The sequence below is a fragment of the Rhagoletis pomonella genome, unplaced genomic scaffold (assembly GCF_013731165.1).
Source record: "Rhagoletis pomonella isolate Grant_MI unplaced genomic scaffold, Rhpom_1.0 Rhpom_scaffold_00001, whole genome shotgun sequence".
In the NCBI taxonomy this organism is placed as follows: domain Eukaryota; kingdom Metazoa; phylum Arthropoda; class Insecta; order Diptera; family Tephritidae; genus Rhagoletis; species Rhagoletis pomonella.
This window is the reverse complement of record NW_023458555.1, coordinates 52663778-52676685: the sequence shown is the minus strand read 5'-3', so window position 1 is coordinate 52676685 and position 12908 is coordinate 52663778.

Sequence of the window (12908 nt, the reverse complement as noted above, 5' to 3'; positions counted from 1 at the left end):
ACTTCTCAAGTTCACACTTATTAGCTGTAATATACCTCCAATATTTGAGGCCACGCTTTTTTTATCATCTTGCAGAGATAACGAAAAGAAATATCGGCTCTCTTGGAAGAGTGACTTTATTCTTCTGCATCTATAACGAGCAGTCAAAGGTCTAGCTTATTTTAACCCTACTGGATTTCACTATGTATTTGTTTTAACTACATACACAAATATGCCTTGTGTGTATGTGCACATGCTATCAATGCAAAGTGGACCATCGAATAAAATCTGCTCTTTAGCTTTGCGGCAATTTCGAATCGACCAGGAAAGCAGGTTCCAAATAAATACTAATGCCTTTACATGTATGTACATCAGATATATTTCGAATGGCGCATTTTTCACATTCGCGAATGCGCATACAAATGCGAATGCGAATGTTAGGAATAACATTAAAAAAAGCTATAATCAGCTTAAGTCATCGTTTTTATTGCTAAAAATTTTTGTAAATTATTAGAACATTAAACGAGTTCTTAACCTATATAGTGTTTTAATCTAGTAGTCAAAGTTCAAAAGGGACATATTATATTTAAAAAAAAGTAATTTTGCTGCCTTTTCTCCCGTGAGGTGATTTCTTAGATGCTCATATATGTATAAGGTCGGCTGCACCGAATAATTTATCAATAGGAACCACCAATGGAGAGGATTTTCACCGCGATGAGCTCGTTTTTCTTTAAGAGAGGCCTTCAGTTGAGCTTAAATTTCACATTTTTTAAGGCCTACAGATTCTACATTCGAGCCTTGGCTTTCGCTGGAGGAATCTAAAATTATTTCTAGGTTGCTTTTTAGATTTTTAGCAGTACTTGTTGAAGGCCCATAAATTTTGCTTGATATACTACTTAACCGTTTAGCCCCTGAAGCTAAAAGCCGGTTATTGTCCACACCCTGCTGAGACAGACTTAAAGTCATTTCAACAATATTATAGTGGACTCTCTGCCCAAGTACACATTCGCATTCGCAAAATTCGTACCATTTGATGCGAATGCAAATATTCGCAACATCCCTGACGTAAATACATACATACATAAAAATGCAGTGCCCACGGTGGGTGCTATGTATACCGCACAACAATTTATGTATAAGAAATAATTTCCCCAGTTTGCGCATGTGCTGTCGCATGTATCGATTTCATTCAAAAATTACTTGCAGCTTCCTTAGGTCTCGCTCCATTCGCGTCATTTGGGGCCAACGAAATAGCTCGTTTAGCTCGTTCACTTGAAGATCAATTAATTTCGCTAAAAAGCGCTATTAATTTGTACGTTGTAGCGTTTTAGTGTGTCATGTTGTTGCTGGTTGTTGGCGGCGGAGCTGCAATGTTGCACAATATGCGCCAAGCCAATTTATAGACATAGCGTTATTCGGTTGTTCAACAGATATGCAAATTGCCTGTCAAAGTGATTCAATAGCCGCCCTCTATCAGGAATCTGTACTGTTAGCAATTTCACATTTTTACTGATATTCTGAATTAATGGATGGGTTTATGAGCTCATTTTACTACTGTCATTGGCGAAGTGAGTAAGCTTATTATGTTGCGCTGAATTTAAGGTTGATAGTTTGCTTACAGTGCAATGGGGTATAGTCGTTGCGCTGGGTATGCAGTTACAGTCGCATGGCTATACTCAATCCCGACTCTTGCGTCCCCATGTGCGAGATGCGGTAGCCAATAGGAGTGGAGCCTTGGGTCACGGCAGAAAGAGAGGGAGCTTCGGTGGGGCCACTCCGACTTATTCGGTTTAAGGGCTCACTGAAGTCTGCAGCGTCTGTTCACCAGTAGGTGCGGCTGCAAGCGGGTGTCTGCTTGGAGCAAGCGGCTCGCTATTTAAATGTGTATTTGGTGGCGAAACCACCCCCGTCCCAGCAATGGGTTGTGCGCTGGGCTTGGGACCCGCCACGTAAAAACCACTTCCAGTGAAGAAGCAAAGCAAGGCCTCGGATGAGACCCCCCTTATGATGACGACCACGGCAAACGTTTAAGGGACTACGATTTGAGGGCATGCATCTGGAATGTCCGGACCCTTAATGGGGAAGGTGCCTCTGCTCGGCTGGTTGATGTCCTCGTAAGGACAAAAACTGACATCACCGCCATCCAAGAAATGCATTGTACGGGGCAAGGCAAGCAATGTCTGGGGCCCTGCGACGTCGACTACAGCTGCCATGTAAAGGAGCGCAAATTAGGAGTTGGATTTGTGGTGGGAGAAAAACTCCGTCGCCGAGTACTGTCGTTCACCCCGGTGGACGAGCGGCTAGCCACAATCGGCATCAAAGCGAGATTCTTCAACATCTCGCTCTTCTGCGTCCATGCCCTGACGGAAGAGAAGGATGAGGCATCCAAGGATCTCTTATATGAGCGCTTGGAGCGCACGTATGAGCTGCCCCCGTCATGATATCAAAATGGTGCTTGGCGACTTCAATGCCAGGGCGGGCAAAGAAGGGATCTTTGGAACCACCGTCGGAAAATTCAGCCTCCACGATGAAACGTCCGACAACGGATTGAGGCTCATCGACCTCGCCGGGGCCCGAAACATGGTAGTATGCAGTACTAGGTTCAAGCATAATAAGATCCATCAAGCTACGTGGCTGTCTCCGGATCGAAAAACGAGAAACCAAATCGATCATGTTGTGATAGACGGAAGGCACGCTTCCAGTGTTTTAGACGTACGCACACTCCGAGGCCCAAACATCGACTCGGACCACTATCTTGTTGCAGCCAGGATACGCACCCGCCTCTGTGCAGCAAAAAATGTGCGCCCAAAACAACAGACAGACAGTGTTTTCGCTACTCGACTCTCACACCTGCACTATTCAACAAACCGACATATGCGAGCAGTGGAACCACATTTTCCCCCCATTAGGTACCGCCGCCGAAGAAGTAGTCGGATTTCAGCGAGCCCGAAAGAACAACTGGTATGGTGAGGAGCGTCAGGAAGCTGCAGAGAAAAAAGATGCCGCCTACAGGGCCACGCTGCGATCGGGCGCAACGCGCGCTATGTGGGCCCGCTATTGGGATCTGAAGAAGGAAGCGAGACGTATTTGCCGCAATAAGAAGAGAGAGGGCGAAATACGTGAGTGCGAAGAGCTTGAAATGCTGGCCGACAGGAGGAATGCCCGTAAATCTTACCAGAGATTTAGGCGACTTACGGAAGGTTTAAAGACCGGGGCGTACTCATGTAAGAACAATAATGGCGACCTAATAACTGATGTCCAGAGCGTACCTAAATTATGGAGGGAACACTTTTCCGCCCTACTAAATGGTAGCAGCACGGAAAGTTGTGGAGAAGAAGAGCCCGAGCCCGCAGTCGATGATGGCGGAGTCGACTTTACACCGCCTGACGAGGTACGTATAGCAATAACGCGGCCTGCCAGCTGAGCTATTCTAGTACGGCGGCAGGGAGTTGATAAGGTGCATGCATCAACTCTTGTGCGAATATGGTCAGATGAACGCATGCCCGACGGCTGGAATTTAAGTGTGCTCTGCCCAATCCACAAGCAAGGTGACCCCGCCTGGAGCCCCAACTACCGCGGGAACAGCCTTCTAAGTATAGGCTACAAAGTCTTATCGAGCGTATTGTGTGAAAAACTGATGCCCACCGTCAATGAACTAATTGGGCCTTTTCAGTGTGGCTTTAGACCTGGCGAATCCACCATAGACTAGGTATTCACAATACGTCAAATCTTGGAAAAGACCGGCGAGAAAAGGATCGACACTCACCACCTATCTGTCGACTTTAAAGCCGCTTTTGACAGCACTAAAAGGAGTTGCCCATACGCCGCTATGTCTGAATTTGACATCCCCTCAAAAGTCATACGGCTGTGTAAAATGACGTTGAGCAATACCACCAGCTCCGGCAGAATTGGGAAAGACCTCTCCTAATCTGATGTTTGAGAAGATAATAAGAGCTGCAGACTGAGCCGCTCAGGAACAATTTACTACAAGAGCGTGCAATTGCTGGCTTATGCCGATGACATTGACATCATCGGTAACAAAAACCGCGAAGTCTGTTCTGCCTTTTCCAGGGTGGATAGGGACAAAGCGAATGGGTCTGGTGGTAAACGAGGACAAGAAGAAGTATCTCCTGTCATCAAAAAAACAGTCAGCACATTCGCTCCTTGGCACCCACGTCACTGTTGACAGTTACAATTTCACCGATAATAATGTCGGCATTGAAATCCAACGCACAATCAGTCTTGCTAACAAGTGCTACTTTGGACTGAGTAGGCAATTTAGGAGTAAAGTCCTCTATCGACGTACGAAAACCACGCTCTATAAGTTACTCATCATGCCCGTGCTGGTATATGGCGCAGAAGCATGGACAATGACAACAACCGATGAGGCGGCTCTTGGAGCGTTTGAGGGAAAGATTTTGCGGAAAAATTACGGGCCTTTGCGCGTTGGCGATGGCGAGTACCGCAGACGATGGAACGATGAGCTGTATGAGCTTTACAACGATATGGACATAGTGCAGCAAATTAAAATACAGCGGCTCCGTTGGCTTGGTCATGTCGTTCGAATGGACACCGGCGCTCCAGCTCTGAAAGTATTCAACTCGGAACCCGCTGGTGGTAGCAGAGGAAGAGGAAGGCCCCCACTGCGATGGAAAGATCAGGTGGAGAAGGACTTGGCTTCACTTGGCGTTTCCAATTGGCGTCAGTTGGCACAGAGGAGAAGCGACTGGCGTGCTTTGCTGAACTCGGCCAAAATCGCTTAGGCGGTTACAGCGCCAAAAAAGAAGAAGAAGAAGAAGAAGTTTGCATACATTAAATTTTCCTTTTCCTCGTTTTCAGTGATAGCCAAGCTCGGTCCGAAATTAGAACAATTTCGTGAATTGAAGCATCTTGGTCTAAATACGGTTGTTGGCTTCATACCAATTCGTAGTTGCCGAACAGTGTTGCTATATAGTGTTTTAATCTAGTATTCAAAGTTCAAAAGGGACATATTATATATAAAAAAAGTAATTTTGCTGCCTTTTCTCCCATTAGGCGACTTCTTACTGTTGAGCTTTAATATCAAATCTTTTAAGGTCTACAGATTCTACATCCGAGCCTTCGCTGGGGATGAAAAGAACGAGCTCAGTATCGATTCTTGACTTCGGAATCGACTTTCAGGTTTTCGATTCTTAGAGTCGATTAATTACCTCTGAAAGTCGATTTTATGACTAAAATTGTCTTTTTGAAAATTTATTCTTTTAAGTAATGAACATTAAATTAGGTGATAATTAAAAAAAAAATTCTTTCAATTATTCAGGCAGGTTCTGCAGTTCACTTCCGAGTGAATTTCAATTAAATCCGCTTTGTATTCAAATTGGCAGGGGTTGAATTTCGCTCGGAAGTGAATTGCGGAACCTGCCTGATTAATTGGGTTTGAACTTTAAAATTAAGTATTAAACTAAAATAGTTAGGAAAACAACATTTGTCCATTTTGTTGAATAGCATTATATCTTCTTCCTCGTTAATACTTGCTAAATTGGTCGGTGCTTCCAGTGCTTCTCTTCTTTCAAACTTACCAAGTTCACCTAAACCGGAAAAATAAAATGAAAGGGTACATTAAATTATAAAAAAATAATTAACTAGTAAATATTTAAACACAAAAAATAATTGAACTTCTTTAAATGCATATCTGTCAAATCAGAATCGATATGTTGTTGTTATTGGAGTTAACTTACCAACGCTAGTTATCTAGCGAGCAGACTCTCGAATACTTTGAAATCTAATCCTTTTTTAAAGAGGATTAAAAATTGTCGCGCAAGCATATAACTGTACAGACTCAATATTTCCATATTTAAATTCTATTTCTTGTGAGAGTTTTTTTTTAATTGTCGTCCAATTGAATTATCTGGAGCCATACCTTGAATTTATGAATTAATTTTATGGCAATAATTACAATTTCAAGTTTTATAGTAGTTTGTCATGTTAAGCCCACAATTTAAAGGGATACATTTACTCAATGCAACATTTTTTTCAGAACAAACTTCACGGGCAACTCGCACAAGATATTTCAAAACGTCTCGTACATCAATCAACGCATCAACATCTTCTCCAGTAATCATATTAGGTGGTTTAGCTCTAGAAGTTGTATCTATGTATCTTCACTTGAAGAAGTACTTTACTGACTTGATCCGCTAGTACGACAGTAGGTCAATCATCTCGTAGCATGAATTCCACCTAGTTTTCTGAATGAATTTAAGACGAGAATTTTCATGCAAATCCTTTTGAAAAGATATTAAATCGTAGTAGCTATAATTTTCTTGACTTTTGCCAACAGTCCTCGCAAAGTTGATTGCTCATTAGTGTTATCTACGTTTAGGTCATCAAAGCTATCAATACCATCATCTTCACCTATTGAGGTATTTCAATTATTTTATTTTCAGATTCAGATACGGATGGGATAATATTTATTTCGACAAGTCGCTGGCCAATATTATGAATAACATGTCCGAAACATGATATGTGTTTTCATTCGCCAAATTCACTTTGTATGGCCCCTTTAATATTAGAACCCCCGTCTGGAACGAAAGCTGCGATTTTATTATCATCCAGACCCCAGTACTCACCTACCACCTATAATATAGCATAAATAAGAATATATGCTGTATAAAAGTATTAATTTTTACCTGAGAAAGAACTGGCGTTATTTATACACCGATCCATAGGTCCCTGGAAATTGGGTTCAAATGTTATAGGTGATTGACGACATGAAGTGTTTGTAGTTTCTAAAGAAACTGGAGAGAAAGGTGATTCCTTAGCCATTAAAGCCTAAAAAGAAATTGAATTAAGGAAATATAAGAGAAAAGTTAATAATTAAAAAAGTTTAGTAAACTTTTAAATTTACCTTTTTAGATTGAATGTCTGAATTATCTATAATTATAATTGGCAATCTCGGAAGTAGTTGGCTCTCAGTTTTTCCTCAACAATGATTTGATTTAACTAACGACATGCCAACTCAAGATAGTGGCGTGGTTGTTATAGCCAAGTATAAATTTGTCCCAACTAAAAGGCTCAAGTGAATTGCAGACCCTCGCAAACTAAATATTTATTTCCTCATACCCCACTGTACCGTTTGATTACTATAGCTAAGCTTTTTCTCGGCCTGCATGCCAAGCTACGATATCTGTAATAGATAAAAATAATGGCGGTAGATAAAAAGTACGTTGAATATATTTTGAAAACATTAATATTCAATTTTATTTTAAAAACATTAAATTTTAATTACATGTCCATACATATAAACATAAATACCCGTTTATACCGCTAAGCCCACACAAAAATTACGATTTTATAATTTTAAGCATTGGCGCCTTTAATATTAAACCACTAAATGAACCCACGCTGATGTCCACGTGCTTAAAGAAGGTTTCAACATTCCGATAATCAGAAATCGAACCAAACATAGTATTGCTTGGAAATGTCTATGATTATCTTTGTGATTGGTAGTTCGGACACATTGTAAAGTATTTGCAGTTGTGTAAGCCTGGCCAGACGGCACGCGTGACTTTTTAATTAATTATTGTGGAAAATGTAAATGACTTAATTAAAGAGGTAAACAACGCAAAGCGAAACTTGCAGCTCACAGCAGGCCTACGCACGCACAACGCTGTTGGACTTTTAAGCTTTTAAATGCACCGGAAATGTTTAATCATTAAAAACGGTATCAGTGTGTGTGTATGTACATACAAACTCGTACAAATGGACGAATGCACGTCAGTTAAGAAAAATACTTTGGGATAACGGGACAAATTTACCGATCGGTGGGTCCCAGTTTCGTTGAATGACACATGTAGTATAAAATTATGCAACAAGGTTTTCCTCAACATACGATTATACTTCACCAGGCGTTAACATATTCTTAAGCTCTCCCTCTACTATCCCAGTTAAAAATAGGACCGTCCGAAGAATAATCTTCGATCGCTTCTTCCCGAACAATAGATTGCTCCACAAAACTCCGAGCCTCGTGCATTTTATACTCCTTTTTAACATTACATACAAACAAAAGTGCGTACGTTACTTAGTGCTTTGTTATATTGCACGGTGCGAATCGTAACAAATCGCGGCAGACTCGTAAGGATCTATTAATTGCATTATAAACATTTGCATATATTTGTTAAACAAACAATAGATAATTATGTGACAGTTCACTCCGTTCAGTTTCTTCCATTATAACCCGGTCCTAAGGATGCTAACAGGGCGAATACATATAAGGTGGTGTTACCGGAAAATGAATAAATAAGTTATATACAGCAAAATGAATAAAATGAAATGAAATTAACGTTTAATTTCTAACCAAACCTATGTATGTAGGTAACTCAATCGCCTAATGGTTTGCGTTCCGTACACATATGTTTACACATCAAATTTCGTGAGCATCTGGTACTCTCACCTTTTTTAAGAAGTTTCACTTCTATCACGTGTACGGTGGTATACGCGCCTTTTTCTAATTTCTGATACATTAGGGCGAGGGTAAAATTTTTGTTTTGACTATACGTGTTCAGTATGGAAGGATTATACGAGTAATTCTAAGAAAATTTGCCGAAAAAACCATGGGTCAAAAACCAATTTTTAGTTTGGCTAATTGCAAAAATAGGTTTCGAAGAAAATGTGAAATTGTTGCGCCCTCTGGTGGAAGTTTTAAGAAAAAGATAATTGCAAAAATGGATCCCTCATACCAAAAAAAAAGCAAAAGCATGTTTTTATACAAAATTTAAGCACTTCTTTAGGACACCACAGCACAAACCTATTTTCGCAATTTGGCAAACTCCAAATTGATTTTAAGCCCATAGTTTCTTCAGAAAATTTGCTAAGAATTACATTTAAACTCATTCTGTTGGTTTTTCCCCCTTATAAAATATATTGAACACTTTGAGCGCTTTGCGCGACCTCTAAATATTTTTTTATTTCAAAACAAAAAATAGGGCAATATATTTTTCGATATAGAACAATACTAGGGGGGTGACAGCATTAATATTCCGGCTTTACTTATTTTGGACCACCCTAATATACATACATACAGTATCGGTCATATTGTAGTACGCCATTTCAAAGTGATATTATTTGCCCCTTATATTTAATTATTTATTTTTAGGAATTTTCAATTTAAACAGTTCATTCTCTTACAAACGCCAAAAAATTCAACAAAATTTCACACAAATTTCAAAATTTTTTCTCAGAAGTGCTAGAATTTTTGTGAGTACACAATTTTATAGCTCATTCAATTTTAGTCTAATTATGTGGAAGTTTCAAAGTTTTCAAAATTACCGTTGATTAAAGTTTTTTTATTTTTTTGCCGAAGGTGTTGCGGTTTTCTTCCATATGAGGCATTCCACACTATTTCAATTGATCAAAACCTACTTTTGCTCGATTTTCGGAAATGTTGCAGAGAAGGTCATGAAGTGTTTGTAAACGCAACAATAATATTTTTTTCAAAAGTAATGCAACATCCAAAATATTAGGTGTCTCACGATAAGTCGTTGTTTATCACATCATAACTCGATAAACTCGATCGGCCGCTGTGGTGTAGTGGTAAGCAGTGCGCGCTTCAGCTCCGCAACGCCTGGGTTCAAGCCCTGGTCAAAGCAACATCGCAAAAAATAATAGTTTTTTCTTACCAGCGGCCGTCCCTCGGCAGGCAATGGCAAATCACTTAGTACTTTTTTATTGGCAAAGAGTGAGAGATTTATTAAACATTGTTAATTTTTAAGTCCAATTTTCCATACGTACATATACATAGCAATGCTAATGAACAATATAGAAAGCTGATAAAAAAAATATGTTTTCAGGTTTTTAAAAATCTGCAGAAAATATATGTGATAGAGTGTATATCAAAGATTTAACTGACAAATTTTTAAAAGGTTTCGTAAAACAGTGACTGATAAAAGATTTAAAAATAAAATTTTTTAATTAAAATTAGATCAAAATACGTGAAGTAGGCCACTTAAAAGCCTTTTCTTTCGGATAGCAAAGATAGCTACGCACTTTGGTAGAGGTCCAGGTAATATTTGTTTCCCTATACTTTACTTTGCAATAATCTTCTTATTTTGCGAAAAATCGCGAATTTAATACTAACATAATCATTTCTTTGGTTGGTCATATCTCCTGAAAGGGCAGAGATAACCTAATAATTTTGGTTTAAATAAAGTGTAAAACTCCATTTTTTTAGCAAAAATTTTTAAATTTTGTATCAACATATCTATCACACACTATCATACAGTACACCAAAAACGGTAAAAAACTAGCTAAACAGAAAGAGAGACTAAAATGTCTACTTCAATGCAAGGACTACGGCATTACGGCGCCGCACTTACAGGGAAAAACATTGGTTTCAAACTTGGCACCACTCGTCGGGAATTGAAAAATTAGAACAAATATTTTTTTTTTAAATCCTCAAACTTGGAATTAAAAAAGCCAACATAAATATTAAAATTATAACAACAACTATGAAACACAATCAAGGCACATTACAAAACAAGCTTGAAGAAATAGAATTTAAGAAAATAATTGAAAGCCAAAAACAATTCTCAAATAAAATAGGAATAGACGCACAACAAACCCATCATAAAAAACTCCAGAATCAGATTTCAAAGGATGTGACAAAATTTGGCATGAGGTATAATAAAGAATAGTTCATAAACAAAACTGAAATTCAAGTACCACGGGAATGTCGTTAGCAGCATTAGAACTTCACTACGATCGTAGTAGATTTGCTGCGATTTTTGACGAAAAATAGAAATTTACTACGCTACTAGGCTTTACCGAAGATCTACTTCGGTTTTCTTTCCCAAATAATAAAGAGCAGTTATTGCAGTATCTTGCATTTTTTATTTGCATTTTTTCAATAGCTTTTAAAATTTATAGGGCCTTCAAACGCATTTTTTCGCCAAAGAGGTCAAAAAGTGATTGTCTTCCAATTATACATATGTAGGTATCTAATTTTTTAATTTTTGACATTTTCTAAAAAAAAAATGATATATAAGGCCAAGAAGCAGTATGTATTCAAATGTAAATATAATGCATTCTCAGTTTTGTTCTAAATATCACGTAATTTGTTTGAGGATTGGCCTACTGAGTTTTTGATTTTTATTGACTTAAAAGGTATATCTTTGTCGTAAACACATTTTATTTTTAATTTTTGATATTTCATTTGTTCAAGGACTCACTAAAATTATCTGACGAATAATTTTTCTGAGCCCCTTCAGGGGTCCAATTTTCAAAAAAATACTGAACTAACGTTCACCAAAAATCAACACATTGGTATGTCATATAAGAAATATGGAACATGTTTACTTTACTATTATTTTATGGACACTTAATAGTATAGTTGCAGGACACGATTAAAGGCTATTATTATGCATTACTTTATTTTTTAACTAAAAAAGGTAAATTCTGATGACCCAATATACTAAATAAAAATATCTACTACAGAATTTTATTTTCTATTACGCTATTTCACTTCCCTTACTCCGATTTAGGCTTGCTGTAGTTCTAACCCTGATCATTTGATACTCTCTCTTGGCAATAGATTTGCACTGCCTGTTTCAAGAAAGAGTTATTCACCTATCGAAGTTATTCCAGATTTGGAACAAGGTATACAAGAAATCGAAGACGACACAGAAAAAGATATGGTAAGAAGAAATATTGCAGTCAAAATCAATATGTTTTCCAAAAAAAAAAGCAACAACACAAAAGAAAAATTCTTGTTGAAAACATATGGCTCATTCCACTATAATCTATACCGAATGAGACGAAAATAAAATTAAGAATTTGAGTGAATTATTTCTAGTAAGTAAGAGTAAATAAAACTAACTTTTAAGACTGATACAAAATAATCACAAACCAATACAATGGCCAAAAAAGGCAGTAAAACGGTTATGATGTATAAAGAGGATTACAAATCAAAAATAGGTGAATTATTGAGCGATAACAAATCGTACAAAACTGTAAGGAATGACCCAACACAACAATTATTAAGAAAAAACAACGCCATTATTAACGACCTTTACAAACAAAAGAAGCTCAATATTAAACAAAACTTACAATTTTATATGCAACAAATTTATTATTATTATCATTTATTTATTTTTTACCAACAAATTTATGGTATGCCAATGGGTAACCCACTATCTGCAACAATAGCAGACATTGTACTTGACAAAGTATTGGACGACAGCATAGCTGAATTAAAACGTAAGGACATATACATAGATTAAATACACAAACAAATATGTAGATGCTATATTAGCATTAGTTAAAATCAAAGACGTGGAAGATATACTGACGACATTAAATACACAGCATACCAAGATACAATTCACAACGAAGAAGGAAAATAACAACAAAATAGCCTTCCTAGATACAGAAATACATCGGGCAGAATAATAAACTTTCACACTAATCACCCCTGGAGACAAAAATTTAACACTGCCAATAGCCTCATACGGAAAAAACGTATCATAAGCGACATAAGGTTTAACAAGGAAAACAAAAATAAAATACGAGATATACTTTTTAAAAATAACAACCCGCGCACCTTAATGGAATGGTTAATTGGGGGAACACTCAACAAAGCTCCACGCCAAAATCATACAGAAAATACAGAAAAAAGTACATAGAAGTAACATGTTGGTCATTCCATACAATATTTACACCTCAATATTTTTTTTTGGGGTGAAATATATCTTTTTACATACTTTATCGAAAAAAAGAAGACACCAATTATTTTATTTCGTCATGAATTCGAAAATCTCGAAAAAAATTCCCTGAAATTTTGAACTCACGGTTAATAAACTATTTGTCGGAGAAAATCAGTTAAGGTATCGAAATGTGCGTAATTACCTCGGCTTTCCATGAGAGTGTGAGATAGATTAAAATTAAAAAAATTGTTTGCA